The sequence below is a fragment of the Pseudochaenichthys georgianus genome, chromosome 17 (assembly GCF_902827115.2).
Source record: "Pseudochaenichthys georgianus chromosome 17, fPseGeo1.2, whole genome shotgun sequence".
Taxonomy (NCBI): Eukaryota; Metazoa; Chordata; class Actinopteri; order Perciformes; family Channichthyidae; genus Pseudochaenichthys; species Pseudochaenichthys georgianus.
The window spans coordinates 37,786,216-37,812,645 of NC_047519.1; the positions used below are offsets into that span (position 1 = coordinate 37,786,216).

Here is a 26,430-nt window from a genome sequence, read left to right on the forward strand (position 1 = left end):
TGAACTGCTGATGCAGAATCATCTGACCTCCAGACAAACTGTTTCATAACTTCAAATCCTGCAGATAGATCGTTATGCTTTCGCTTTACGTGTTTTGTGGATCTGCAGGTGTGATTTAAAGTATTTCTGGATAATGAAAAAAAATGGCTTTGATTGTAGAACTCAGATCTTTTACTTGTAAAAAGAACAATACAACATTTGGAAAATACAGGTACAAGTCCTAGACCATGTTACTTTAGTGAAAGTGCAAAACTATGAGGAGGAAAATAAACTTAAAGGACCAAAAGTACTCGTCTTAATATGTCCATGTTAATTATTAGTTGATTATTTTTGTTTTGTATTAGCTAATAATCTTAATCTGCTAAATCATAAAAACAGATCAAAGTAGAGGATTATAAAGTGCAATATTGGCTTTGAGTGGAAGTGAAAATACTCAGGTAAATTACAAGTACCTCCAAATTGTACGTATGTGCAGTACTTCCCACCACTGATTAGGGAAAATAGCAGAAAGCAGTTTGTTGTATTAACCCTCTCTTGTAGTTGTATTCATTCTCGTTATATAATACGAGGACATGTGAATGAACCAGAGCCCGCCTCCACTCCCAGAGAGAGATCACCACATGAAGAGACAGCAGAGAGACGACGGTACCTTCTCGTTGGTATGGTCGCTGACATACAGCGTGTGGCCGCGCTCGTCCATCTCCTCCGACCAACCGCGCGGCGGCGAGCCATACTGACCGTCTGATTGGCTAGAGTAGGTACTGAAGTCCTCCGACGACAGAGGCTGCAGCCGACCGATGGAGAGCGACAGGAAGGGAAGGAAAGACGGCGAGAGCGAGAGGGGTGTGGTCTACCGTCAGTGCAGAGAGAGGAGAGAAGTCTTTCACCAGGGAGACACAGAGGAGCGAGGACAGCCATGCACCCACAAATCATCAGAACCCCCCCCACACACACCACTTCATTGGAGCACAGAGAATCAGAAACACAAGATAACATGTGCAGGCTTCATTTGTGACACGTGGTGCACATCTGATGCCGTTTGTATGACACAGAGTATTGAAGGAACAGAGGCGGCGTTCTGCCTGTAGGGGGCAGTGTGGTTCATCCAATCAACTCTAAATCAGAGGTGACTCCCAGATGATTCAGGCTAATCCGTCAGGACAAGGTGTGTGTGTGTGTGTGTGTGTGTGTGTGTGTGTGTGTGTGTGTGTGTGTGTGTGTGTGTGTGTGTGTGTGTGTGGTGTGTGTGTGTGTGTGTGTGTGTGTGTGTGTGTGTGTGTGTGTGTGTGTGTGTGTGTGTGTGTGTGTGTGTGGTGTGTGTGTGTGTGTGTGTGTGTGTGTGTGTGTGTGTGTGTGTGTGTGTGGTGTGTGTGTGTGTGTGTGGGAGTTCATCAAGGAAACCATTCGCTGGTCATCAAATCAATCTACAATGTGATTATTTCTGCACTGTTTTTATTATTCTGGTGTGTCATCGAGCTTTTTGTCAAACCGACCAAAACAGCTTTAATTTCCTTTTTAGTATGTTGTCACCTCTGACAACCCGTCAGCGCCGAGCAATTTGCAAACGCTGCATTGCCTACACACTGCCAACTGTGCTGTTCGTCACAAGGCAGTCATACAAGAGAGACGTTACCATGGAGACCACTCATTGGGGAAGCACACAGAATCACAGAACCAGAAGTGCTGGCACATTACTCTTCGACTCATGCGGCAAGTCAATATAAGCAAGTGTGTGTGTGTGTGTGTGTGTGTGTGTGTGTGTGTGTGTGTGTGTGTGTGTGTGTGTGTGTGTGTGTGTGTGTGTGTGTGTTCTTGTAATTATATACTTGTGAGAACCTGTTTGAGTTTAGAGTGACGACATCTTTGGTCATGTAATTAAGGGGTTGGAACATGAATGGATTCAATCTAAGAATTAAGTTGGACTTTATAATAAAGGTTAAGAGCCAAACAGTATGCAAACAAGGTTCCAAGAGCTTTGCACACTCGTTATCTCCACACTACTGACATTCCTGCATCCTCTACGGTTGGTGTTCGAGGGGACCCGTGTGTTATCTGGAAAAACTACATTTTAATCTCTTGAGCTTTTGTTAAAACTCTTGATATCTTTATCGTTTGAATACCGGCATCATGATAGGCTCCCACTCGGGCCGGGAGATATGGAGGGTCAAATCAGTATATCTGAATAACTGACAATAAACCTTAATATTGAGACGATATTCATTATTGTTGCTTCCACACATATTCACACCACGAGTTGATAAAGAATCTTTGGCCAGAGTGAAATGATTAAAGGAGTGAATGCAAATATTGGAACGGCTTCAAAGGCCTGTTGGGTTTCTACTTAACGCGTATCGCTCACTTTAACTCACCTGACCTCAGATACGAGTTATTTCAACTTGTTTTCTCCAGTTCTTTAATGGAAACACTCGTTGTGTGAACTTTTTATTAAAGAATAATTGATTTGCTGTCGTGTAATTAAACTAACCAGCACTAGTGACCTTTTTGACCGCCTTTGCAACTACCACTTGATAACTTAGGATAATGAGTGAAGTTCAGACGTCTGTCTGTCTGTCTGTCTGTCTGTCTGTCTGTCTGTCTGTCTGTCTGTCTGTCTGTCTGTCTGTGTGTGTGTGTGTGCACGCCACATACAGTATGTTTTGTGTGATGCTGTTGTGCCACATGTATTGTTGATTTATGTTAAGTGTTGATTTTAGTTTGGTTCTGTTTTAACGCCTTGTGCGGAATGCTTTGGCAATACTAGTTTAAAATGTGGTCATGCCAACAAAGCCCCTTTGTATTGTGTGTGTGTGTGTGTGTGTGTGTGTGTGTGTGTGTGTGTGTGTGTGTGTGTGTGTGTGTGTGTGTGTGTGTGTGTGTGTGTGTGTGTGTGTGTGTGTGTGTGTGTGTGTGTGTGTGTGTGTGTGTGTGTGTGTGTGTGTGTGTGTGTGTGTGTGTTGTGTGTACCTCGGAGCTCTCCCCGGCGCTCAGGCTCTCTCCTCTGGAGCTGCCGGTGCTCGGCTCTCTGGCTCGGGGGGGCTTCCAGGTCCTCTCCTGGGTGGAGCGGTTGTAGTAGAAGTGGCGGCCGTTCTGGTCCTTGTAGGTCTCCCAGTCTCCCAGCACGTGGAGGGGGGAGCTGGAGGGGTCGGGGGGGGAGGCTGCTCTGGGTGATCTTCAGCTCCTGCAGGTTGGTGTAGACCGGAGACTCGGAGCGGCCGTGGCCTGACGGGGACACCGTCTGAAGAGAGACAAGGAAGTGGAGCTGTGAGTGGATTCCAGGCTGTTACATCGTCAGGGGAAAGTTCCTCGACAGAGAGCGAAGTGCACAGCGCTCAGAGTGTGGTTCAACAGCTGCACTTCAGAGAGAGAAACACTTACAGCACACGGGCAGTACAGATAGAAGGCAAACGTAAGTGAGTAGAATAACATATTCAATAAAGAGGCAAGCACACATGTATACAATATGCATAGTGGTCACATAAACGTAATGGAGTAGCAGCCAGTATTAACATTACCAAAGTCTTCAAAACAGTGAACAGTCGTAGGTAGTGGAGCATCAGCAGTTAATTGTACAAACAAACAAAAAGTATTGCACAAAACCAGGCATCACACACTTCAATCAATCTCTTATTATTTGCAGTATTGAGTGGCGTTGAATCCTAAAAGGAAATGGGTTGAATGCCAGAAAACGATATGTATTTAAAGCTGACTGTCGACCACCGATGAGCAGAGCGTTGACTGAAGGGGATGCGGCCGAGGAGAGGGAAGGAAGTGTTGTTGTATAACTGAGAGTGGCACGAAGTCCGGTAGAAAAAAGGAAGTGAAACTGAATATCAAGAGGATTTCGAGGACGGTTTGTTCAGGCTAAGCCCGGAGAGAAGAACTGAGGAAATGCTTTCGACAGACAGGAAGTCCACTGTTAAACACAGAGGCACCTCTTTCAATGGGTCTGACTTTATTACGTGTTATATTAATGCTGTACACAAATGGCAGCGATGGACATACTTTGCAAATCTACAATTATGAACATGAACTGTGAAAGAAATGTGTTTAACCCAAAAGAGAATTCATACACGAAGACCCAGAGTTCATGTACACTGCAAGAAAATAATCCCTACAGTTTTTTTCTTGATACCAAAGAAAGGTAAGTCTGCAGGTGATGATTATGTTCACTGATTATTAGTCTACCGAATACTTCTTTGATAACAACGCTGAATGATTTGGCCAGTACAAAGTCACCATTGTCTAAAGCAGTGCTTCTCAAAGTGTGGTCCGCGGACCACTGGTGGTCCGTGAGCGCCCCCTAGTGGTCCGTGAGTATATTGGTAACATTTCACATTTGAAATAAATAAATACATTTAAGTTTTCCGCACTCTCGCGGGAATATCTCCGCAATGGAGCGAGGTTAAGTTTCACTTTCGATTGCATGATATAGCCCAGATCAACACCTTCATCACACATGTTGTCACTTGTTTGTACCATTTTCAGGCGATTTGTGAAAAACGATGTGTTTTTGGATATTTGTGGAGTTAGGTGGTGAGTTAGTGTTTTTTTATTGGTATGAAAAAGTTTGAGAAACACTGGTCTAAAGCCTATACATACATCTTCACACTTTATTGGTCAATGGTCAAAAAACACAATATATTCTGTTAATTATGATATAAGACTAGAGAACACAACGTTATATCCCATTTAAAAGCTAGTAGCGTCAAATGGTTTGGCTTTTTTCCTTGAAAACGAATACATTTTCAAAATAGTCGACAATGAAACCAACTTTCTGTCAATTGATTGAAGACACTCATATCATCTCTAGTGAACGGCGTAACTATTTTAATAAAAGCGAAAGGCTTCAATATAAATTGACAGCAAACAATAACTCCATGTTTATCATTACGTTTTTAGAAAAAATGAATTATATGTCAAATTTAGAGGAGAAATCTTCCCATTGCTCTTTGAATCCTGGTGTTTTCAGATGTAATCTCGGCTCACATGTTCCTTCAAAACAGGATTTGAAATATGTCGAACCACAAACCCAATGTTCGTAGAGAATAGATAGAATAGAATAGAAGGGATGAAACCCTCTTTGATGCTCTCACACACAGAGCACACAGCGAGATGTGTTCTCTGCTTTTAACCCACCCTAGCACCAGGAGTCTAGCACCAGGAGCAGTGGGCAGCTATTGCACAGCGCCCGGGGAGCAATGGGAGTGAGGGGGGAAGGGGGATGTCCGGTGCCTTGCTCAAGGGCAACACGGCAGGGCAGGAGGTGAACTGGGACCTCTCCAAGTAGAAGTCCACACTCCAAATGTAGGTCTGGTCGGGGACTTGAACCGGCGACCCTCCGGCTCCCAGTCCAAGCCCCTACTGACTGAGCCACTGCCGTAAAATAGGAGAACACCCTGTATCGTTGGCCGCTTACAGATGGAGCACTCTCATGTGGGTATGAATTGAAATACTATTGCTTTAAAGGTTCCTGCATCCAGTGGAGCAGCAGCCGTAGTAAATCCAGCAGCCTGTAATGACGGAGCATCCTTCTTCAGAAACCCTGACGTGAGACGGATGCAGTCAACGGACGCATGCTGCCTCTCTGCGTAGCGGCCGGGCACAGAGCCATAAATAATGGCAGCGCCCCGAGGCTCCGACAGTAACACCGGCTCTGTGATGTTTTTACTACACGGGGATCAATAGGGATGAAATATGCGGGAGGCGAGCAGACAGCTGGAGGTGCACGGAGAATCCTATAATCAGCGCACTCCATGAAGACGTTTGCTGCGAGAAACAGCATCACAACAAGCGCTGAATAAAGGTGGAAAGTGTGGAAATACGGGGCTGCATTACTCGGCAAGAATTGCAATTATTATGACCGATATCGTAAATCCGATATAAGAGGGATGGTCATTTGATCATATAATTGATTAACATGCTAGAATGAACATGATGTGATATGTTGTACTAGAGGGAGGGGAAATAGGGAATGATACTGAACTGATACACCAGCATTTTAAATGTGTCTTTATGCAAAATAAGCATATTTTCAGATTATTCCCATCAAATCTACAGCTGCACGATTTGAAAAACACTAAACACAATCATTTTGACCGGTGTTGCAATTACGATATGATCATTATTACGGTTTTTCATCATCTTTAGAAATATATTTAATGATATTGGTGTCGTTTTTTTAAGGAGGATCTGTACGGAGGAGCTTTAATTAGAATACTGTAAGAAAACCCGGTTTCTCTGCAGCTCCGCAATTTCATTCAGAGTCCGTATTTGCAATTTGATAACATTTTTAAAAAAATGGTGCAGCCCAAGGAATATGCAAAGAAGGAATATGTGACAGACTTCACCAGTGTCTTAATTAAACTTGAAAAAACACAAGACGACGGCATTTGAAAGAAAGCCAGCGACAAAACCGTGAAACTTTCTTTGCAAGTTTAACCGTCAAGCCATTTAGCAAACGCTGCTTTTACCAGAAACACTCTGCAACACTATTGTGCAAATCTGTGCACTGTGAAGCAAGTCGCAGCTTTAGAGATAATCTCAATAATTAAACAAGTAGAGATATTACCTCTGGTGGTGAGCAGCTAGTAAACACATCATCTTCTTCATGAAGTAAGATGGCCCGTAAAAAGCTTCTCCTCAACCGGATTATTGCCATCGTCCGTGCTCAATGCGTCTCCTGCATGCCGTGCTCAGTGTTGTCTTCCTGCCTAATGCTGAGTGAACATGTGATTTAGTGTCTATGGTTTGACAAAGGGGAAGTCCTGGTAGTCAATCGGCCGTTAGAAAGCCAGTTGGGTCGTATCGCACTCAGTGGTGGCCACAAAACCACACTTTCCTGCTATCTGAAATCAAACTTCACTCATGTGGTAGAAAGCTTTCCTAGTAGTGTACTGTAAAGAAAACACGTGTTACCTAGATACTTTTATACTGCCTAATATATTTTAAGCACCCGATGGCTAGTTTATTTAATAACAAAGCATCATATTTGATAAACTCTTAGAATATACAAATTTGAAAATGTACCTTAGAGTTGTATTGGAAGTTTCAGTAAAGAAATGACTTAGGTAAAAGTACAATACTTCACATACTTGGTTACATTGCTGGGTTAGGAATTACATGAAGTATACAGCTAGATATAAATAAGAAAACTGAGTTTGTGGCGATTAAATAAATGACTTTTTATTCGGTTGTTTTGTTTTCGTTTGGTGATGGATCACTGTATAGCACTGATGGTAATTGTGTTTACTGTAATGTGAATAATATGTGACTCCAAATAAAGATAAAAAAATGACATACCGTACTTTTCGGACTATAAGCCGCGACTTTTTTCCCTATTTTTTTTGTACAGCTAACGGCCACTAGGGAACCTCCTAGATCTATGGATTTCACAGGTAAAATTAACCACCTTTAACGCTATGGGCTCTATGACCGGTCCGCGCCCGCCACCTTTAAGCGGCGGGCTCCAGCAGGAAAAGCTGGAGGCCGGAAAAGAGTGAGACAGGTAGCGCGCTAAAGTAAAAGTGGAACCGAGAGACAGAACGAGAGACAGACAGACGGACAATTTAGCTGCCGCGGCTTATATGCAGGTGCGCTTTATAGTCCGAAAAGTACGGTACATCCTCAAATTGCAACTCAAGAGCAATTTCCAGAAGCAGACATATTGCCAGATATTGGAAATGTTTAAATATATCTCACTTACCCTTCTGTATACCACACGTTTGTATTATGAGCCTCACGCACAGCCTTGGCACAAGTACCACTAAAAGGTCTTCCAGTGACGGCAGCACTGCGATGCTATCTCACCAAAGTCCCTCATTATGTAACTAAAGACTGTCCGGTCCAGCGAGGCTCATCACAAATGCACAGGGTGTCTTCTGGACTCCATTACAGCGGCAGAGTGTTTGTGAGCAGCTGCGGGACATCTGCTGAGAGCACACTGACCACATAATCAATACGCAGCTCTCAAAGCTCCGTACCACGGTACTTGGATGACCTCGAACATCACAGGAGCGGCTATCTTTAGAAGTACACTGTGCTTTAGTCCAGGTGAACAAGTGTTATCATGTTCTTAGAGCTGGGACGTGGAGGGAGTTACTTCACGGTTTGGAAAATGAAGATGTTTTTTCTGTGTAAGTAATGTTAGGTTGTTATATAGCAGCGGTTCCCAAGCGTTTTCAACTCAGGGCCCACTTAAGAATCAAAAACTATTTCAACCACATTCAACCATAAACAATACGGAGGCTAAATAAAGGTCTGATTGGTCAATTCAGAACATGTGACATGTTGTATAATCCAGTAGAACAGACCGCTGTCAAGGACTGTAATGACCGTTGCTAAGGACTGTAATGACCGTTGCTAAGGACTGTAATGACCGTTGCTAAGGACTGTAATGACCGTTGCTAAGGACTGTAATGACCGTTGCTAAGGAGGATCGAGAAAGAGAAAGGAAAAGAGGTTGAAATAAAAAAAATCTTAATAATGAAAATGTTTCCACACAAATCAGAATGTTTTGCAAATTATTTGGCAGCAAACTTTGAATTTACATTTACACTCTTTCATATTTTATTTGGGCTTTTAGATGAAGACGGCACACAATTAATAAATACAACTATTCTTCTGGCTAAAATACATATTTTTAAAAGTCAATCAAGGAGTAATCCTAATTTAAGGTGTTTGAAGAGTAGAATTTCTCTTGGAAAAAATGATTGGCTCAACACGCCATGAAATGAGAAATAATGAGCTCTAACGAAGAGTGGGATTAAAGGAACAATGTGCTCGCCATGTTGTGTTTTTGGTGTTTTTTGTTTGTGAAATGTTGAAGTGATCCTATCTTTATTTCTTCCGCATTTGTTTTGTTTTTGTCTGAGATGGGAATGTAATCTCCTATATGTTATTGTTATGAAAAAAAATGGTTATGTTATTTGGCGGCCCACTTACAATGCCTTCGCAGACCACTAGGGGGCCCAACCTGTGGGCCGCGGCCCACAGGTTGGGAACCGCTGTCATATAGAAATGAAACCATCCTAATTTCCAACTGAATAAGAAAGTAATTACCACTTTCAAGGAGCATTTTGTTAAAAGAACAAACATCCAAGCTTGAAGGTTTTGTTGGCTGGTTACGTTAAGTGTTATCGGAAATGTCTCTTATTTACCATTACTAATTATTAAGTGTTTTGGACTGTCATTTCAACAACTTAGGTCATTTAAATACATCTCTTTGGCCTCTTGCGAGAGCCATTTGTCGTTGTTTTGGCAAGTAGTCGATTCATTAAAGTAACAAAGACCTCCAATTAAATGTATCCCAGCCGTCACAATAGCGACCAGCAAGCCTTGATCAGAGCAGAAGTAAACAGAACAGCTGCTGTCCAGTCTGCAGTGAGAAGAGTGCGAGGGTGCACTGCAGCAGATAGAAGCTGCTCTGAAGGCAGCTCCGCTCACTCCTAATTCCCCATTCCAGGCCGGAGCAAGAGTTAATGAGCAGAGAATAAGGAGGAAGGCAGAGCGTCGCTGCCAGCCGCAGATAGGAGACCTGCCGAGTTGAGCCGCCTGCAGCTCTGCGGAGGAATAATAATCAACTGTTCCTCAGATAAACCCCATCCAGCCACAGAGGCTTCAGGCAGTGAACGCACCACGGCTAATATTAGATGGGAATGGCTGCAGATGCTCACATCGTTTATATTTAGACTAGTCTGGTGTGAGATTCAGAACACTGTTCATGTTATTATGCAAAGCTGCTCCTGATTCGCAGAAAGCTGGAGGAAACTGCCGAGTCCCGCTCACCGCTTAGTTTCAGATGTGCTTTCAGGGGAACTTGGTCTTAAAGTAATGGTATAAACAAAGTATATACTCAAATTGCAATGATTTGGGATGGAGAAAAGCATCACATCTCTAAAGTGTGTAGCTCTAGTAGTTGTGCTACAAAAATGACTTAAATGGGTCACTGGATAAACTCACTGATTAGGTAAAAGCCCTTAAGAAGAAACGTGCCATTACCTGAGTGCCTTTTTACTGAAAGACTTTGAAACTGTGACAAAAAGTTCATTTTCTGAGAAATTCGAAAAATGTTTTCAACACATGTTTGGTATTTGTCGTGTTGCTGTTTCAGCCCGGCAGGTGACTCTGTTGGAATCCTACCGTGTGACTTTTTGTACGTGAAGTTTGTAGCTAATTGGCTGTGATACTTGAGGCCTTTGACCGGGGGCGATGTGACCCGTCACCTTCAGCTAAAAACCACACGAGTAAAACTATTTAAAAACCCAAAAGACTGTAAGATTAAGAACGATGTATTTGTTCTAAAGACACTATAAATAATAACTAATGCGAGAGTTTATCCAGAGGCGCAGGCACCACCATCCTTCAGGTGGCGGACTGACAAAGTGTCTCATTCCTTTAAAGGGGAAGAGGAGGAGCTCCACGTGTTCACCTGCTCTCTGACAGTCAAACCTGCTCTGCTGCATACCTAACACACACACACACACACACACACACACACACACACACACACACACACACACACACACACACACACACACACACACACACACACACACACACACCACACACACACACACACACACACACACACACACACACACACACACACACACACACACACACACACACACACACACACACACACACACACACACACACACACACACACACACACACACACACACACACACACACACACACACACACCACACACACACACACACACACACACACACACACACACACACACACACACACACACACACACGTATTGCTTAACAGAAGTAGGACATGTTTCTTAGCATCTCCCTCTTTGGCAACACCACCGATATAGCTTACTTATTTCCTCACATCCGGGACATACAGTATGTTTCATATCATAGTCACGTTTTGATTGACCAAGACAACATTCCCATCGGGTGATCTTTAAGATCGCTCTTCTGGAGTGAAGAGAGCGGAAATAATGATATTGCAAGTTAGAAACGTGAGATGCATTTCGACAGACAAGACGGAGGGAAATTGGGGGGAAAGACCCTGCATTTTGAATGTCCGATAGTCCACCATTAACACCTTAGTCCCGTCTCGTCAACGAAAACTAAATATACATTTCGTCATAGTTTTTATTATCAAGAATCTATTTTTCTCTCGTCATCGTCTCGTCTTAAGTCGTGTAAAAAAGGTTGTTGACGAACCTTTTTTGTTGAGGAAGTTAACACTGACTATAACGCATTTAAAAACTCTCACAAACTATTAGACCTATTATTGCTATTGCTAGTGGATTCCAAATGAAGGTCAAAAGGTCTTCTACATACTGCGTAGGGGGTCATTGAGTACGTAAAAGTCAAGCTGCAGAGGAAAATAAATATTCAGGCTACACAAAAACTAATTGAAAGTCCAACTATTCTCAAAAGACCCGTATGAAGTCAAACGCAAGCTTTTGTCTCTTTTGAGTCTGGTCTGAGGGAATATCATGAAACCTGACTGAAGGATGAAAAGCAAAACCACGGACAAGCACACTGCGAGTCGACAGATAAAAGGCCTGAACACAGACACCACCCAGGGCGGCTACGCAACTCCAGAGCAATTACATTCACCAGGAGAGAAGAGAGAAGAGCGATGCAGGGACACACGGAGAACCACCCGAGGTGAGTCTGACCTCGTGGAGTCAGGACGCAGCGACCACAGGACACGGCACTATGTTTAAAAACACACACATTTCACTTCCATGTGTCTGTCTGAGGGCAACACGTCCCTTCACAGGAAAAAGAAAAAACGTTTTGACACATTGAGCATCAAGATAATGGCATTTTAGATCAGGATATAAAACAAAATGTACACGTTTTAAGTGTGTTTATCTGTGAATGATCAATTACCTATCCATGAGTGTTGGATACATGAGACGAGTAGGGCTGAATAGGATGGCCCCTATATTCAATACAATGTTGAAATACAAAAGTGTTATAATTGGATTAACTCAGGACTTTCACCCAGAAGACGGGAGTTTGTGTCCCGTTTGAATCAAAAATGTTATTATTGTTGTTTTCTTTAAGGTATAATACGTTGCCATGCAATAAGGCTGCATTTCATTGTAATCCACGCTACAATCTTTTCCTAAACAAGCAGTTATTTTTCACAACGTTAAAATGAACCGTCATATATTTGGTATTCTCTTACAATCCACCTATGTGTTCCTTTATGTGCGAGAACGTGTTGAAGTCTTCAGGCATGACATGAAGCTCATGTTTTTTGACTGGGCTTCTGTAAAAGGGGGAGGGGCCTGTGTTGGTTCATGCAGGGGTGACAGTAGTCTCTTTCCCATTCATCATGGAACACAACACTAAGCAAGAGTTCCTTGTCCACCTCCATGACTTCAGAGCAATACATCACATCCTCCACAGCGCCGTATTCTCCGCAGGGATTGTGCAGCTATGACTAAATGTACAAACGTTCGTGAGCAAGAGTGACACAGCCCAAACGTAGGAGGGAGGAAGTGGACTTCTCCAGATGGGAGCAAAGTGTATGACGGACTACATGTGTGAAAAGCAGCTTTCCATATGCTCTGCCCTCTCGAACACTGTCTTCAGATTATTCTATAACTAAACGCCAAGAACAGAATCATATCAAACGAAGACTTCCAAGATGAAAACATAGGTTATTATTAGTGGTGCACGCTAATTATTATTATTATGACGTCATCCCGATAAACCCGATAAAAGTATTAATAGCCCCGATAATATACAATATATTTTTTGGGTACAAAAAAAGAAAGAAGTCCTGCGGTGTGGGTGGATTGGGATGAGGGGCGCTTGTTTTTCACTCGGCTCCTCCCGTTTTGCCAGTACTGTGGTCAATCAATCAATCAATCAATGTTTATTTATATAGCCCAATATCACAAATGTTACATTTGTCTCAGTGGTCTTCACAGTGTGTACAGAATATCAGTATGACAATACGACACCCTCTGTCCTTAGACCCTCACATCGTACAAGGAAAAACTTCCAAAGAAAACCCAGTTTTAAAGGGAAAAATGGGAGAAACCTCAGGGAGAGCAACAGAGGAGGGATCCCTCTCCCAGGACGGACAGACGTGCAATAGATGCCGTGTGTAAATTGAAAAGATCATACATTTGCAACATAGGTAGTCCAAATGTTTGGAAATGCATGTGTGTATAATAGGAAGATGAATCCACGAGGATATCCATCCAGGACCTATGATCCAGGACCACAGCCACGACTCAAGATCCAGCGCTCGCGATCCAGGACACAGGACCGCAGGATCATCCATGACTCCGGATCCCAGCGTATATAGACACCAAAAAGAAAGACATTTGGGGAAGCTGGGTTAATCGGAACATGAGTGTACACGGGTATAGACAGAGAGAAGGAAGAAGTAAGATGTCCCCCGACAAACTAAGCCTATATCAGCAAAACTAGGGGCTGAATCTAATCAGCCCTAACTATAAGCTTTATCAAAAAGGAAGGTCTTAAGCGCACTCTTAAAAACGGATAGGGTGTCTGCCGCCCGAACACAAACTGGAAGCTGATTCCACAAATGTGGAGCTTGATAAGAAAAGGCTCTGGCTCCCATTGTACTTTTAAAGATTCTAGGAACAACCAACAACCCTGCATTCTTGGAACGCAATGCCCTAGTAGGACAGTAGGGTATAATGAGTTCTTTAAGGTAAGATGGCGCCTGCCCATTAAGGGCTTTGTAGGCGAGAAGAAGAATTTTAAATTCTATCCTGTGTTCTATAGGGAGCCAGTGTAAGGCAGCCAGAACAGGAGTAATGTGGTCCCTTTTCCTAACTCTGGTTAGTACACGAGCCGCAGCATTTTGAATCAGCTGAAGCGACTTGATTGACTTCTTGGTACTCCCTGATAATAAAGAGTTACAATAATCCAGCCTAGAAGTAACAAATGCATGGACTAGTTTCTCTGCATCGTTTTGAGGCAAGATATGCCTGATTTTTGCAATGTTACGTAGATGGAAGTAGGCGGTCCTTGAAATTGATTTTATGTGGGCGTTAAAGGATAAATCCTGATCAAATATAACACCAAGATTCCTTACAGTCTCACTGGAGGCCAAATTAATGCCATCCATAGTTAGTATGTCTTTAGATAATTTGTTTCGTAGATTCTTCGGGCCAAGTACAATAACTTCAGTTTTGGTCGTGTTTAACATCAAAAAGTTTAAGGTCATCCACGTTTTTAAGTCCTTAAGGCAGTCTTGAATTTTATTTCGATGATTAATTTCATCAGGCTTGATTGATAAATATAGTTGAGTATCATCCGCATAACAATGAAAGTTTACAGAATGATTCCTTATAATATTGCCTAACGGAAGCATATATAATGTGAACAAAATAGGTCCGAGCACTGAGCCCTGTGGCACTCCATGGCTAACTTTGGTTTGCGTGGAAGATTCATCGTTAACACGTACAAACTGAGAGCGTTCAGATAGATAGGACCTAAACCAGCCTAAAGCAGTTCCCTGTATGCCAACTAAGTGCTCTAGTCTTTGCAATAGGATATCATGGTCGATAGTATCAAATGCAGCACTAAGATCGAGCAAAACAAGAATAGAGACAAGTCCCTTGTCTGAGGCTATTAGAATATCATTTGTGACTTTAACCAGAGCTGTCTCTGTGCTATGATGTGTTCTAAAGCCAGACTGAAAATCTTCAAATAAATCATTGTTTTTTAAGTAATCACACAACTGTTTTGCGACCGCTTTCTCAAGAATTTTTGAGAGGAACGGAAGATTAGAAATAGGTCTATAGTTGGCTAAAACCTCTTGATCGAGGTTGTGCTTTTTAAGAAGCGGTTTTATCACTGCTACTTTGAATGATTGTGGAACATAGCCTGATAATAAAGACATATTCATAATATTTAATAAAGAAGTGCTAATTAATGGAAAAACTTCCTTCAACAGCTTAGTTGGAATTGGGTCTAACATACACGTTGATGGTTTAGAAGAGAGAATCATTGAATGTAATTGTTCAAGGTTAATGGCTGAAAAGCATTCTAGTTTACTATCTAGTGTAATATTAGAACTTACGATTCCGGGAGCTGTTGATAACACTATACTGGTCGAAGGCAAGAGGTCATTAATTTTGTTTCTAAGAGTAACAATTTTATCGTTAAAAAAGCACATAAAATCATTACTACTGAGTGCTAAGGGAATAGAAGGCTCAATCGAGCTGTGACTCTCTGTCAGCCTGGCTACAGTGCTGAAAAGAAATCTTGCATTATTCTTATTCTCATCTATTAATGAAGAGTAGTAGGCTGCTCTCGCTTTACGCAGTGCTTTCTTATATTCATTGAGAGTAATATGCCAAATTAAACGAGATTCTTCAAGTTTAGTGGAACGCCATATCCTTTCAAGTTGTCTAGACTTTTGCTTTATTTTGCGGGTTTCGGCATTATGCCATGGAGCTAATCTATGTTGTTTTATTTTCTTCTTTTTCAAAGGAGCAACAGAATCTAATTTTATTCGCAGCGCATCTATAGCACTATCAACAACATGATCAATTTGGGGTGGTGTACATTTTGTATAAGTTTCCTCCCCTACATGCAGACATGCTATCGAGTTAAGTATTGGTTGAATCTCTTCCTTAAATGTGGCTATAGCACTAACAGATAGGTTTCTGCTGCAAGAGCTTTTGACTAATGCTTTGTAGTCTAGTAACAGTACTTCAAAAGTTACTAAGAAATGGTCGGATAAAGCAGGATTATGCGGTTCGACTAATAGTTGCTCAATTTCAATACCATAAGTCAGAACAAGGTCGAGAGTGTGATTATAACAGTGGGTTGGTTTATTTACACTCTGACAGAAACCAACAGAATCTAATATAGAGTTAAATGCAACAGTAAGGCTATTTTTATCATCGTCAACATGAATATTAAAGTCACCTACGATAATTACTTTGTCTGTTTTAAGAACCAAAGTTGATAAAAACTCAGAGAATTCTGATAAGAATTCTGAATAAGGACCTGGTGCACGATACACTGTAACAAATAAGATTGGCTGCAAAGTTTTCCAGGTCGGATGCGTAAGACTAAAAACGAGGCTTTCAAAAGAGGTATAATTACATTTTGGTTTAATATTGATAAGTAAACTTGAGTCAAAGATTGCTGCAACTCCACCTCCTCGGCCCGTGCCTCGAGCAATATGAGTGTTGACATGGCTGGGTGGAGTGGCCTCATTTATGCTGACATATTCTTCATGTCTCAACCAAGTTTCAGTGAGACAGCATATATCAATATTATAATCTGATATTAAATCATTTACCAATATTGCTTTAGATGCTAGAGATCTTATGTTTAAGAGACCACATTTAATCTTCCTGTTTTGTTGCACTGTAGTAGTTGTTACATTTACTTTTATTAGGTTATTATGTATGACACCTCTATTAGGTTTTACCTTAAATTGTCCTTGGGCAGACACACACACCGCTAATATTGGGTATTTTATTGGGTTCGGGATTCCTATGGGTGACTGCCTAGGAGAGAGCGCAGAGAAGCGTGTAAGACTGCGACTCTGCCTCCTGGTCTCAACTCCAGTTTGTCATGGATTACGTCCACAAAGCCCTGAAATGTTTGCCGAAATGAGATCTGCACCTTTCAAAGTAGGGTGAATGCCGTCTCTCTTAATCAGACCAGGTTTTCCCCAGAAGGCTGTCCAATTATTTACGAAGCCCACATTGTTTGCTGGGCACCACCAAGACAACCAGCGCTGAAATGATGACATGCGGCTATACATGTCATCATTGATCAGATTGGGGAGGGGACCAGAGAAGATTACGGTGTCCGACATTGTTTTAGCATAACTACACACCGACTCCACATTAAGTTTTGTGCATTCTGATTGGCGTAAACGAACATCATTACCACCGACGTGAATAACAATCCTACTGTATTTACGTTTATCTTTAGCCAGCAAAGATCTTAGTGGTTTAGGAAGAGGGGAGTTCTTCACAAATCCAGCGCTCCCTTCTCGTGCCTGGCTGTGACGTAAATGGCGTGCGGCCGTGAAGCCAGGACAGTAAACAAACATGTCGTCGGTAGTATGGGACTAGTTCAAAGTTTCAGAGTTAGATAGTTCGCTTGCTATTTGTATTAACAGATGCAGAAGTTCCACGAGGAGGGAAGAAGGCAACGAGCTATAATACTTCCAACCTGATGAGTCACCTGAAACATCGCCATGGCTACGATGGTGTGTTCAAAGCGTACGAAGACGCCTGCGCTGCTAAACTAGCGGCGAATCCAAAGCCAGCTGCAAAGGCACCGGGGCTTTCACCTATCGACGAGGCTTTTGAAAAAGGCAAGAAGTTTATTTGGGAAAATAAATATGGTCACTTTGAAAAGTCAAAGCTGTTCTTGGCTTTGTTTTGTTCATAGTAGTAATGCTCATGTCATTTGCTCACTACTAGTCTCTTTTGACCACCAGGTGTGCAAAAACTACAGGTACATTTAATATATATATATATATTATATTATTATCGGTTATCGGTATCGGTCTTGAGAAGCAGGAAGTTATCGGTATCGGTTTAAAAAAAACAATATCGTGCATCCCTAGTTATATATAAGTTATATGACGCCTATTTTCCCTTCTTGTGTAGTACCCGTTCCCTTCAAAATGCCATGTTGTAATTACTTAGTCTATTCTCTTCTCTCATTTTCCTTTACTGCCTTTTTCACATTTCTCTGTAGCTTCAAGTGTGAAAACGTCAACAGTATCTACCTCCGCTGTTTCAATATTGTGTTTCTTTCTGATGCTAAATTCTTTCTTTGAGATACTTATCCTTGTATATTTATTTTGTATTACCTACATTGCAACTTATTCGTTAGATTGTTTAAGGAAATTCCTTGTATGCGTAAACCTGGCAATAAACTTGACTGATTCTGATTCATTTTGACCAGACCGGTGTGAAAGGATTGAGTGTTGCTCTGAGCGTTTTCCCACAGTCATACCACTTTTCATAGAATAAGAATGTCTGTTTAACATTTCAGAGTCGACTGACTCAGCCTTAAACATATGGTCGGTGCTGCGGGTCGAGGCAGAATGAGCCTGAAGACGACCGAGTGATTAATCCTCTAATACCATCTACCTGACTGCTAACAGCTAATGACGCTAATTCTCCTGCGCCGTGATTGACTGCAGTCCGCAGGGGTGTGTGTGTGTGTGTGTGTGTGTGTGTGTGTGTGTGTGTGTGTGTGTGTGTGTGTGTGTGTGTGTGTGTGTGTGTAAGAATGTAGCAGGGGGACAGGTGCGTTCACTGTTCAGGACACACGATGCAAGGGGATGGGACTGTGGTTCTGCTCCAAACGAAGGCTCTGAGAAGGATTGAATGCTATTATCTGATGTGGAAACAGTGAGCTCGGTTGCTAGGTAGAAGATGCATCTGTTAACTTGTTTTTTCAGTGTTCAAATGGAAGAATGAAATGTTTCAGTGCAAACGGCAGAATCGTACACATTTGAAAGATAGCGGTTTTCTATTTTCACAATAGGAAGCTGCAGACTGGCAGAGATTAGCCGTGTGGGTTCTTATCTCTTAGAAATAAATGGCAGACACATCAGGGCTTCACAGTGAATCTAAATCGCAATATAGACTATTGCAGTATCCACATCGCAGTAAGCACAATATAAGGCAAAAGATGTGAACATATCATTCTGAATTAAATATTATGTGGCTAAAGAAATGCTCGTAAACAGACTTAAAGGTGGGGTAGGTAAGAATGGAGAAACCGGCTCGAGTGCTCTAGAATTTGAAAATACACAACCAGAAAAAATCTGCCCCTTCCTCACAGAGCCCCTCCTCCAACACACACGAACGCCACATGACCAATGAGGGCACGAGATAAGTGTGTGCACAGATGGAAGGCTGACAGGCAGGTAGGCCATCCAGTTACTTTAGCCGGGCCGAGGCAGATGATTGGTCGTGCTTTTTACAGCGCTACGGCTTCCAGAGGTGACGTTTTTTTAATGGATTTTTTGTCAAAGCACTTCAGATATTCATTGCTGTCGGGACGTTAAGAGCATTCCATGGAATATAACAAGTGTTTCTGAAGTGAACTACCCACCCCACCTTTAATAGAAAATACTTGTTTGAGATCATTCCCTCTATGCATCAAAGCATGTTGCAATATCAGTTAAAATAATCGCAATTAATGATGTATTTCCAAATAGTGGAGCCCTGGACCCAACCATCTACATCACCACTGATGGAGGTTTGAGCTCCGGCTTCTCGGTTATTGCCGGGCTCCGTCTCAACATCTGCATCAATGTCTGTGCTCCATTATCTGAGTCCATCCATCCTTTGCAGCAACACGCCTACATTACATACTGTGCCTTAAGAAACGCAGAAACACCCATTTAATGTGTATTTATATTACTTGTCTATTTATTTTTGCTGGTTCTTTTTCAGCAGCTCTCAGTCCAACACTCATAAAGTGGCATACTCTCTCTCTGTGTGTATGCCGTGTGGTAGATTCACGAGGGTCCCGCTCTCATCTACTTTCCACCCAGATTGATCCCAGCTCTCTGAACCAGTGGCCTTCTGCTCAATATACAGCTGCTGTCCAGTACATCTGAGCTGGCAAGTTGACCTAGAAAACCACAAGAGCAGTTAACATTGATTTGCTCTGCACACAGACGAATGCTCGGTGCAGTAAGAAGCAGCAATAGGAAGAATAGTCGGGGGGATTTGACCCCAAGAGAGTCCTGAATCAATCTGAGGGGTCGTTAAGACCCTTAAGAAGTAGAAAAATAAACATGCAGAATAAATGTGTTTTTTTCTGTATTTCCTGAAATATTTACTTGTGAAATACAAATACTCTTGATTTGAGCCTCTCATAGAGACGGTGTGGTGACGTACGCAGGACTCAGTGGTGACATACCATCCTATGCAATTATTGGACTATTTGTATTACACTTGTATACATCGCATCTTATTAACTGATGCTTTCGTCCAAAGAGACGAACAATACAACATATAATACACATTAGGGTGGTCCTAGTGACATGTTCATTTCATTTATTTTAAGCTCCAACCACTATTCAAATCCCAACCACATGTACCCCTCCCTCGTCAACCTTGGAGTTCAGCCTCACGTATGATATGTATATTAGGGTCATCCTAGGGCTGCTCAATTGATCGGATTTTAAATCGCAATTCCGATTTTGGCTTGCAACGATTATGAAAACAACATAATCGAAATAAAACGATTATTATTTTATACATTTTTTCTTTATTGGTTTTTCAGTTGAGTTATACTTAAAGGTGGGGTAGGTAAGTTTCAGAAACCGGCTCGAGATACACTTTTTGTTATATTCCATGGAATGCTCTTAACATCCCGATAGCAATGAATATCTGAAGTGCTTTGACAAAAAATCCATAACAAAATGTCATCTGTAGAAGCCGTAATACTGTAAAAAGTACAACCATGGCCTACCTGCCTGTCAGCCTTCCATCGGGGCACAAACTTATCTCGTGCCCTCATTGGTCATGTGCGCGTTCGTGTGTGTTGGAGGAGGGGCTCTGTAAGGAAGTGGCAGATTTTCTCCGGTTGTGTATTTTCAAATTCTATCGATCTCGAACAGGTTTCTCAAACTTACCTACCCCACCTTTAAAGTTCAGGGTAATCAACTGTTAAAAATATACTGTTCACATTTTTTTTTTTCAATAAATGGATGTTTTCAAAGTAAATCGTTTTTAATAATCGCGATATCAATTATTGACCCATATTATCGAGATTATGATTTTTGCCATAATCGAGCAGCCCTCGTTCATCCTTAAAATCGAAGGTGGGAAAGTCTAAAACTCCAACCCCCAGAATGCATTCTATTAGTCAAGAAAACTCTCCTGGTGAATGTTTTCCTCAATCTGACGACATGTGCCCCTCCCTCGTCGTAAATGTTGTCGGATTGAGGAAAACATTCACCAGGAGAGTTTTCTTGACTAATAGAATGCATTCTGGGGGATGGAGCTGAGACTTTCCCACTTTCGATTTTAAGGACCACCCTAATATACATATTTTTTAAAACAGCAATGATCCTGCAAGTCAATGAGCTTCCTGTTGTAAGAGCTAATGTATTGGCTTAAAATAAGACAATACATTCTAAGAACTGCAGACAGAATGTTTTTTATCGGCCAAGGTGCGTTCAAAACATGTGGGTTTTTCACTTTTTTTTAAAAAGGTACATTTTTCTCTAAATATCAAACGGTATTTCTGCCACGATGAATGTTCACGGGCAAAGTGAAAATAAGAAAATGTCACGGACAAAGCGAGCAGATGGGAGTTTCCACAAACAACAACATCCACTACTCGCTGTTCAGGTCAACGGGTTAGCAACCACTTCCCACTGAAGGGAGGAAGTGGCTCAGAGAGCAGAGGAACGATAGAAACAGACCACCTGCAGCCTGTCTTCTATTCCCTTCACCTCCCGAACCAAGAGACCATTGCAGCCTGATGTCATGACAACATCTAAAGGAGACTAAATCATCTCACTTACTGTCAGACATCGTTTAACCTTTGTGGGCCTAATTTGATAACCCAGACCTCTGATCTGATTTGAAAGTGTGTAGGCAGATGGCTCCATGTGTGTGTGTGTTGTTGATGTGAGCGTGTTGTGAGGCAGACAGGAGGGCACATGCAGTTCATTTCACATCAGAGAACACAGACATGAACACAGCCTGGAGATTACCGTCTTCTAAAACAAGGGCCACGCCGTTTGTCTCCACAGAAGAAACTGCAGTCGGATGGTATTTAGCTGCAGCCAGAAAGATGTTCATTATTGGGATGTGGTTTTTAATGGTGTAAGTCTGTCGTAGGTTGCTTTCAGCCATTCGAAGTGTTTCCATCTACCTCTTTTCTTCCACATTCTAAGTGTGTGCATAATAAAACACAACACATGTATTTGGCCTGGTTCAGAAGGCACTGGATAATAAGTGCCACTTAGCGCTGCTGTTTTTCTTGATGCTTCAAATCCTAATGTTTGCGTAACAACGGTGGATAAATAGGAATGTACAGTGTCCCTGGGGTGTGAAGCTACAGCTGGGAGACATCGATTCACTCATTTTACATTCCCAAAGTAAATGGCATCCAACATAAAGTGAATCTTCTTAACACAGTCACTCTTTCTGAACACATCTTGACCGGCAGCTGAAACAAACAAGTTTCATCCTGTGAGATCACTTTATAGCAGACACAGCTTCACTGTGGAGCAGCTGGGAAGCGCTGCAAGGGCTGAGACTGGTCCCAGTGTGCAGGGACAGAACGGAGTATCACACACACACACACACACACACACACACACACACACACACACACACACACACACACACACACACACACACACACACACACACACACACACACACACACACACACACCACACACACACACACACACACACACACACACACACACACACACACACACACACACACACACACACACACACACACACACACACACACACACACACACACACACACACACACACACACGATCCCCCTCATGGGGACCTCCAATTTGTCCCCATAAGGGCGTTGAGTCCCCACACGTGACTATGTAAACAGATGTAGGTCCCCACAAGTATAGTAATGCTAGTACACACACACACACACACACACACACTTACTTGATCCCCCTCATGGGGACCTCCAATTTGTCCCCATAAGGGCGTCGAGTCCCCACACGTGATTATGTAAACAGATGTAGGTCCCCACACGTATAGTAATGCTAGTACACACACACACACACACTTACTTACTTGATCCCCCTCATGGGGACCTCCAATTTGTCCCCATAAGGGCGTCGAGTCCCCACACGTGACTATGTAAACAGATGTAGGTCCCCACAAGTATAGTAATGCTAGTCCACACACACACACACACACACTTACTTGATCCCCCTCATGGGGACCTCCAATTTGTCCCCATAAGGGCGTCGAGTCCCCACACGTGACTATGTAAACAGATGTAGGTCCCCACAAGTATAGTAATGCTAGTCCACACACACACACACCCACACCCACCCACACACACACTTGATCCCCCTCATGGGGACCTCCAATTTGTCCCCATAAGGGCGTCGAGTCCCCACACGTGACTATGTAAACAGATGTAGGTCCCCACAAGTATAGTAATGCTAGTACACACACACACACACTTACTTGATCCCCCTCATGGGGACCTCCAATTTGTCCCCATAAGGGCGTCGAGTCCCCACACGTGACTATGTAAACAGATGTAGGTCCCCACAAGTATAGTAATGCTAGTACACACCCACACACACACACACACTTGATCCCCCTTATGGGGACCACCAATTTGTCCCCATAAGGGCGTCGAGTCCCCACACGTGACTATGTAAACAGATGTAGGTCCCCACAAGTATAGTAATGCTAGTACACACACACACACACACACACACTTACTTGATCCCCCTCATGGGGACCTCCAATTTGTCCCCATAAGGGCGTTGAGTCCCCACACGTGATTATGTAAACAGATGTAGGTCCCCACACGTATAGTAATGCTAGTACACACACACACACACACTTACTTACTTACTTGATCCCCCTCATGGGGACCTCCAATTTGTCCCCATAAGGGCGTCGAGTCCCCACACGTGACTATGTAAACAGATGTAGGTCCCCACAAGTATAGTAATGCTAGTCCACACACACACACACACACCCACACACACACTTACTTGATCTCCCTCATGGGGACCTCCAATTTGTCCCCATAAGGGCGTCGAGTCCCCACACGTGACTATGTAAACAGATGTAGGTCCCCACAAGTATAGTAATGCTAGTCCACACACACACACACACCATGAATGAGGCGTTATGTCCATTAGCCCCGCTAACAGGGAGGGACACAACGCAGCCGTGATGCACCGACAAAGATGAAAGACGGCAATTATCTCAGCAGAGTTTGTTCATTCAAAGCTTTGCGTTTGACTCTAGTGAGGCTGAAATACACTCAAATCTCAGTTTCAATCTCGCTTCACATGCGCCGTCTGGACAGATAATGACGGGACCTCAGCTATGAACAAGTGTTGAATGAATTACATTTTAGTGTATTATTATTCTGTACAAGTTATTTCTTTATTTTGTGTATTCCTGAGATATTCCTGCCACAAAAAACCCAAGTCACGAGTGGACCCGAATCTACAAATAGGTGTCATAATGATCTACATTTTAATTAAATACAAAGTGCATCTATTTTGAAAATGTTTAAATGTATATAGTGTCCTATTTGTAGCAGCAATTTGGTTTATTATAGTGGTTTCTTATTCTGTATAAGTTCTCTATTTATATTCTGTGTTCTGTAGATAATCGATAGATATGAATCTTTCTGCTGTTGATTTGTATTCACTGCTTATTTCTAACTCATGCACAAAGCTTTGAGTCATTCCCCAATTTGGGATCAATAAAGTCAATCTCTGTCGCTGTAGAGATGAGACACTATTCAACAGAATCAGACAGAAACAGAGCTCGATATGGCTGTAGAAGTAGTCGGTATGTAGACAGTGTTGTCGTACATGAGTGGGCACCGGGAAGAGTGAGTCACGCCTGGGAAACAAGTGGGCTTCAACTGACGGCAGCAACCAGAAATGAAGGAAGTACTGTAAGATAGTTGAACGTTACTTAAGAAAGAAAATGGAATAACCATAGCACTAACCCTGGTGGCATTCTGCGTTCTTTTCACAATCCTAGTTTGCATTAAAAATCAGTTTCCATTAAACAAATTCCCATTGAAACTACTTCTGTGTCAGTAGCTACATTAATAATCCGGTGGGTTGCATTTCAAGGGGCTTTCCTGTAGTGCCGTGGTTTTCAAACTGTGGGGCATGACCCCTTGTGGGTCGCGGAGGTACTGCAGGGGGGTCGAGGGAAGATCTTTTTTGTTTTATTATTTTCTCCTTTTAGCACCTTAAGATGACGTTGTTTTTAAAGTGTGCTATATAAATCAAATGTATTATTATTATTATTATTCAATTGTAAACAAATACTGCTAGAAAATATCTCATTGGAGAGCTGTGGGCATAATGCTGCCTTTTGCAACGTGTGTGAGATAGGCTTTTTCTGCTGTTGCTGCCATCAAAACGAAATACAGATCAAAGCTGAACATTGAGAATGAACTGAGGGGCAGTCTCAAGACAACAGCCCCGCTTTGAGAAGACCTGCGAGGGAAAGCGAGCACACACAAGTCTTTGATAGGCTAGTGTGGAATAGGAATGGTAAAGTGATGTGATCGTTTGCAACCTGCAGTAGAAATAGTAGTTCATATATTTTCCTTAAATACATTTGAATTTAAAAATATACTACGCAGGGAAGAAGGCCAACCAGTTTTAATCAGGCCAAATTAATTCACAGTATCTATTATTACAAGCACTTTTGTTCATGTGTAATCCATGATAAAATATACAATGATAGTTGGATCTTTGTATCTTCTTCTTATTAGCAGAGAAAATGTAAAGTTTTTACAACAATATACAATTAATCCTACCAATATAGATGGGAACCGGGTTGGGGGGGTCCCGAAAATATTTCCAATACCCAAGGGGGGCCCGACTGAAAAAGTTTGGGAACCACTGCTGTAGTGTGTTGTATAGGTTTGTGTGCATGTAAATGGTCTGTAAAGGCTAAAATCCCCAAACTCGCCTAATTTGTTTATTTACGGAACATAAAGACATCACAATGTAACACTCACGCTTCAATTGACCAGCGCTCCAACACATTGTACATGATAGGCTAAGGGGCGGGACATCTCTAAGCGGTTGACCAATCACAACAGAGCCGGCCAGCTAACCAATCAGAGCAGACTGGGCTCTGGTTTCAGACATAGGGTGAAAAGAGGTGCTGCAGTACAGACAGTATGAGAAAAATAAAGAGCTTTGTGAACATTAAAGCATGGAGACATGTAGAGACACTACATACTGATATACACCTGAACATCAGCAGGAGAGGACTCTTCAAAGTAGAGACACTACATACTGATATACACCTGAACATCAGCAGGAGAGGACTCTTTAAAGTAGAGACACTACATACTGATATACACCTGAACATCAGCAGGAGAGGACTCTTTAAAGTAGAGACACTACATACTGATATACACCTGAACATCAGCAGGAGAGGACTCTTTAAAGTAGAGACACTACATACTGATATACACCTGAACATCAGCAGGAGAGGACTCTTTAAAGTAGAGACACTACATACTGATATACACCTGAACATCAGCAGGAGAGGACTCTTTAAAGTAGAGACACTACATACTGATATACACCTGAACATCAGCAGGAGAGGACTCTTTAAAGTAGAGACACTACATACTGATATACACCTGAACATCAGCAGGAGAGGACTCTTTAAAGTAGAGACACTACATACTGATATACACCTGAACATCAG

At 42.3% G+C, this 26,430-nt stretch overlaps 1 pseudogene; it reads right to left on the reverse strand.

Moving 5' to 3' along the window:
* The window catches only part of LOC117462632 (rho GTPase-activating protein 12-like), an 81,288-nt pseudogene that overhangs the window by 17,030 nt on the left and 37,828 nt on the right, over positions 1 to 26,430 (reverse strand).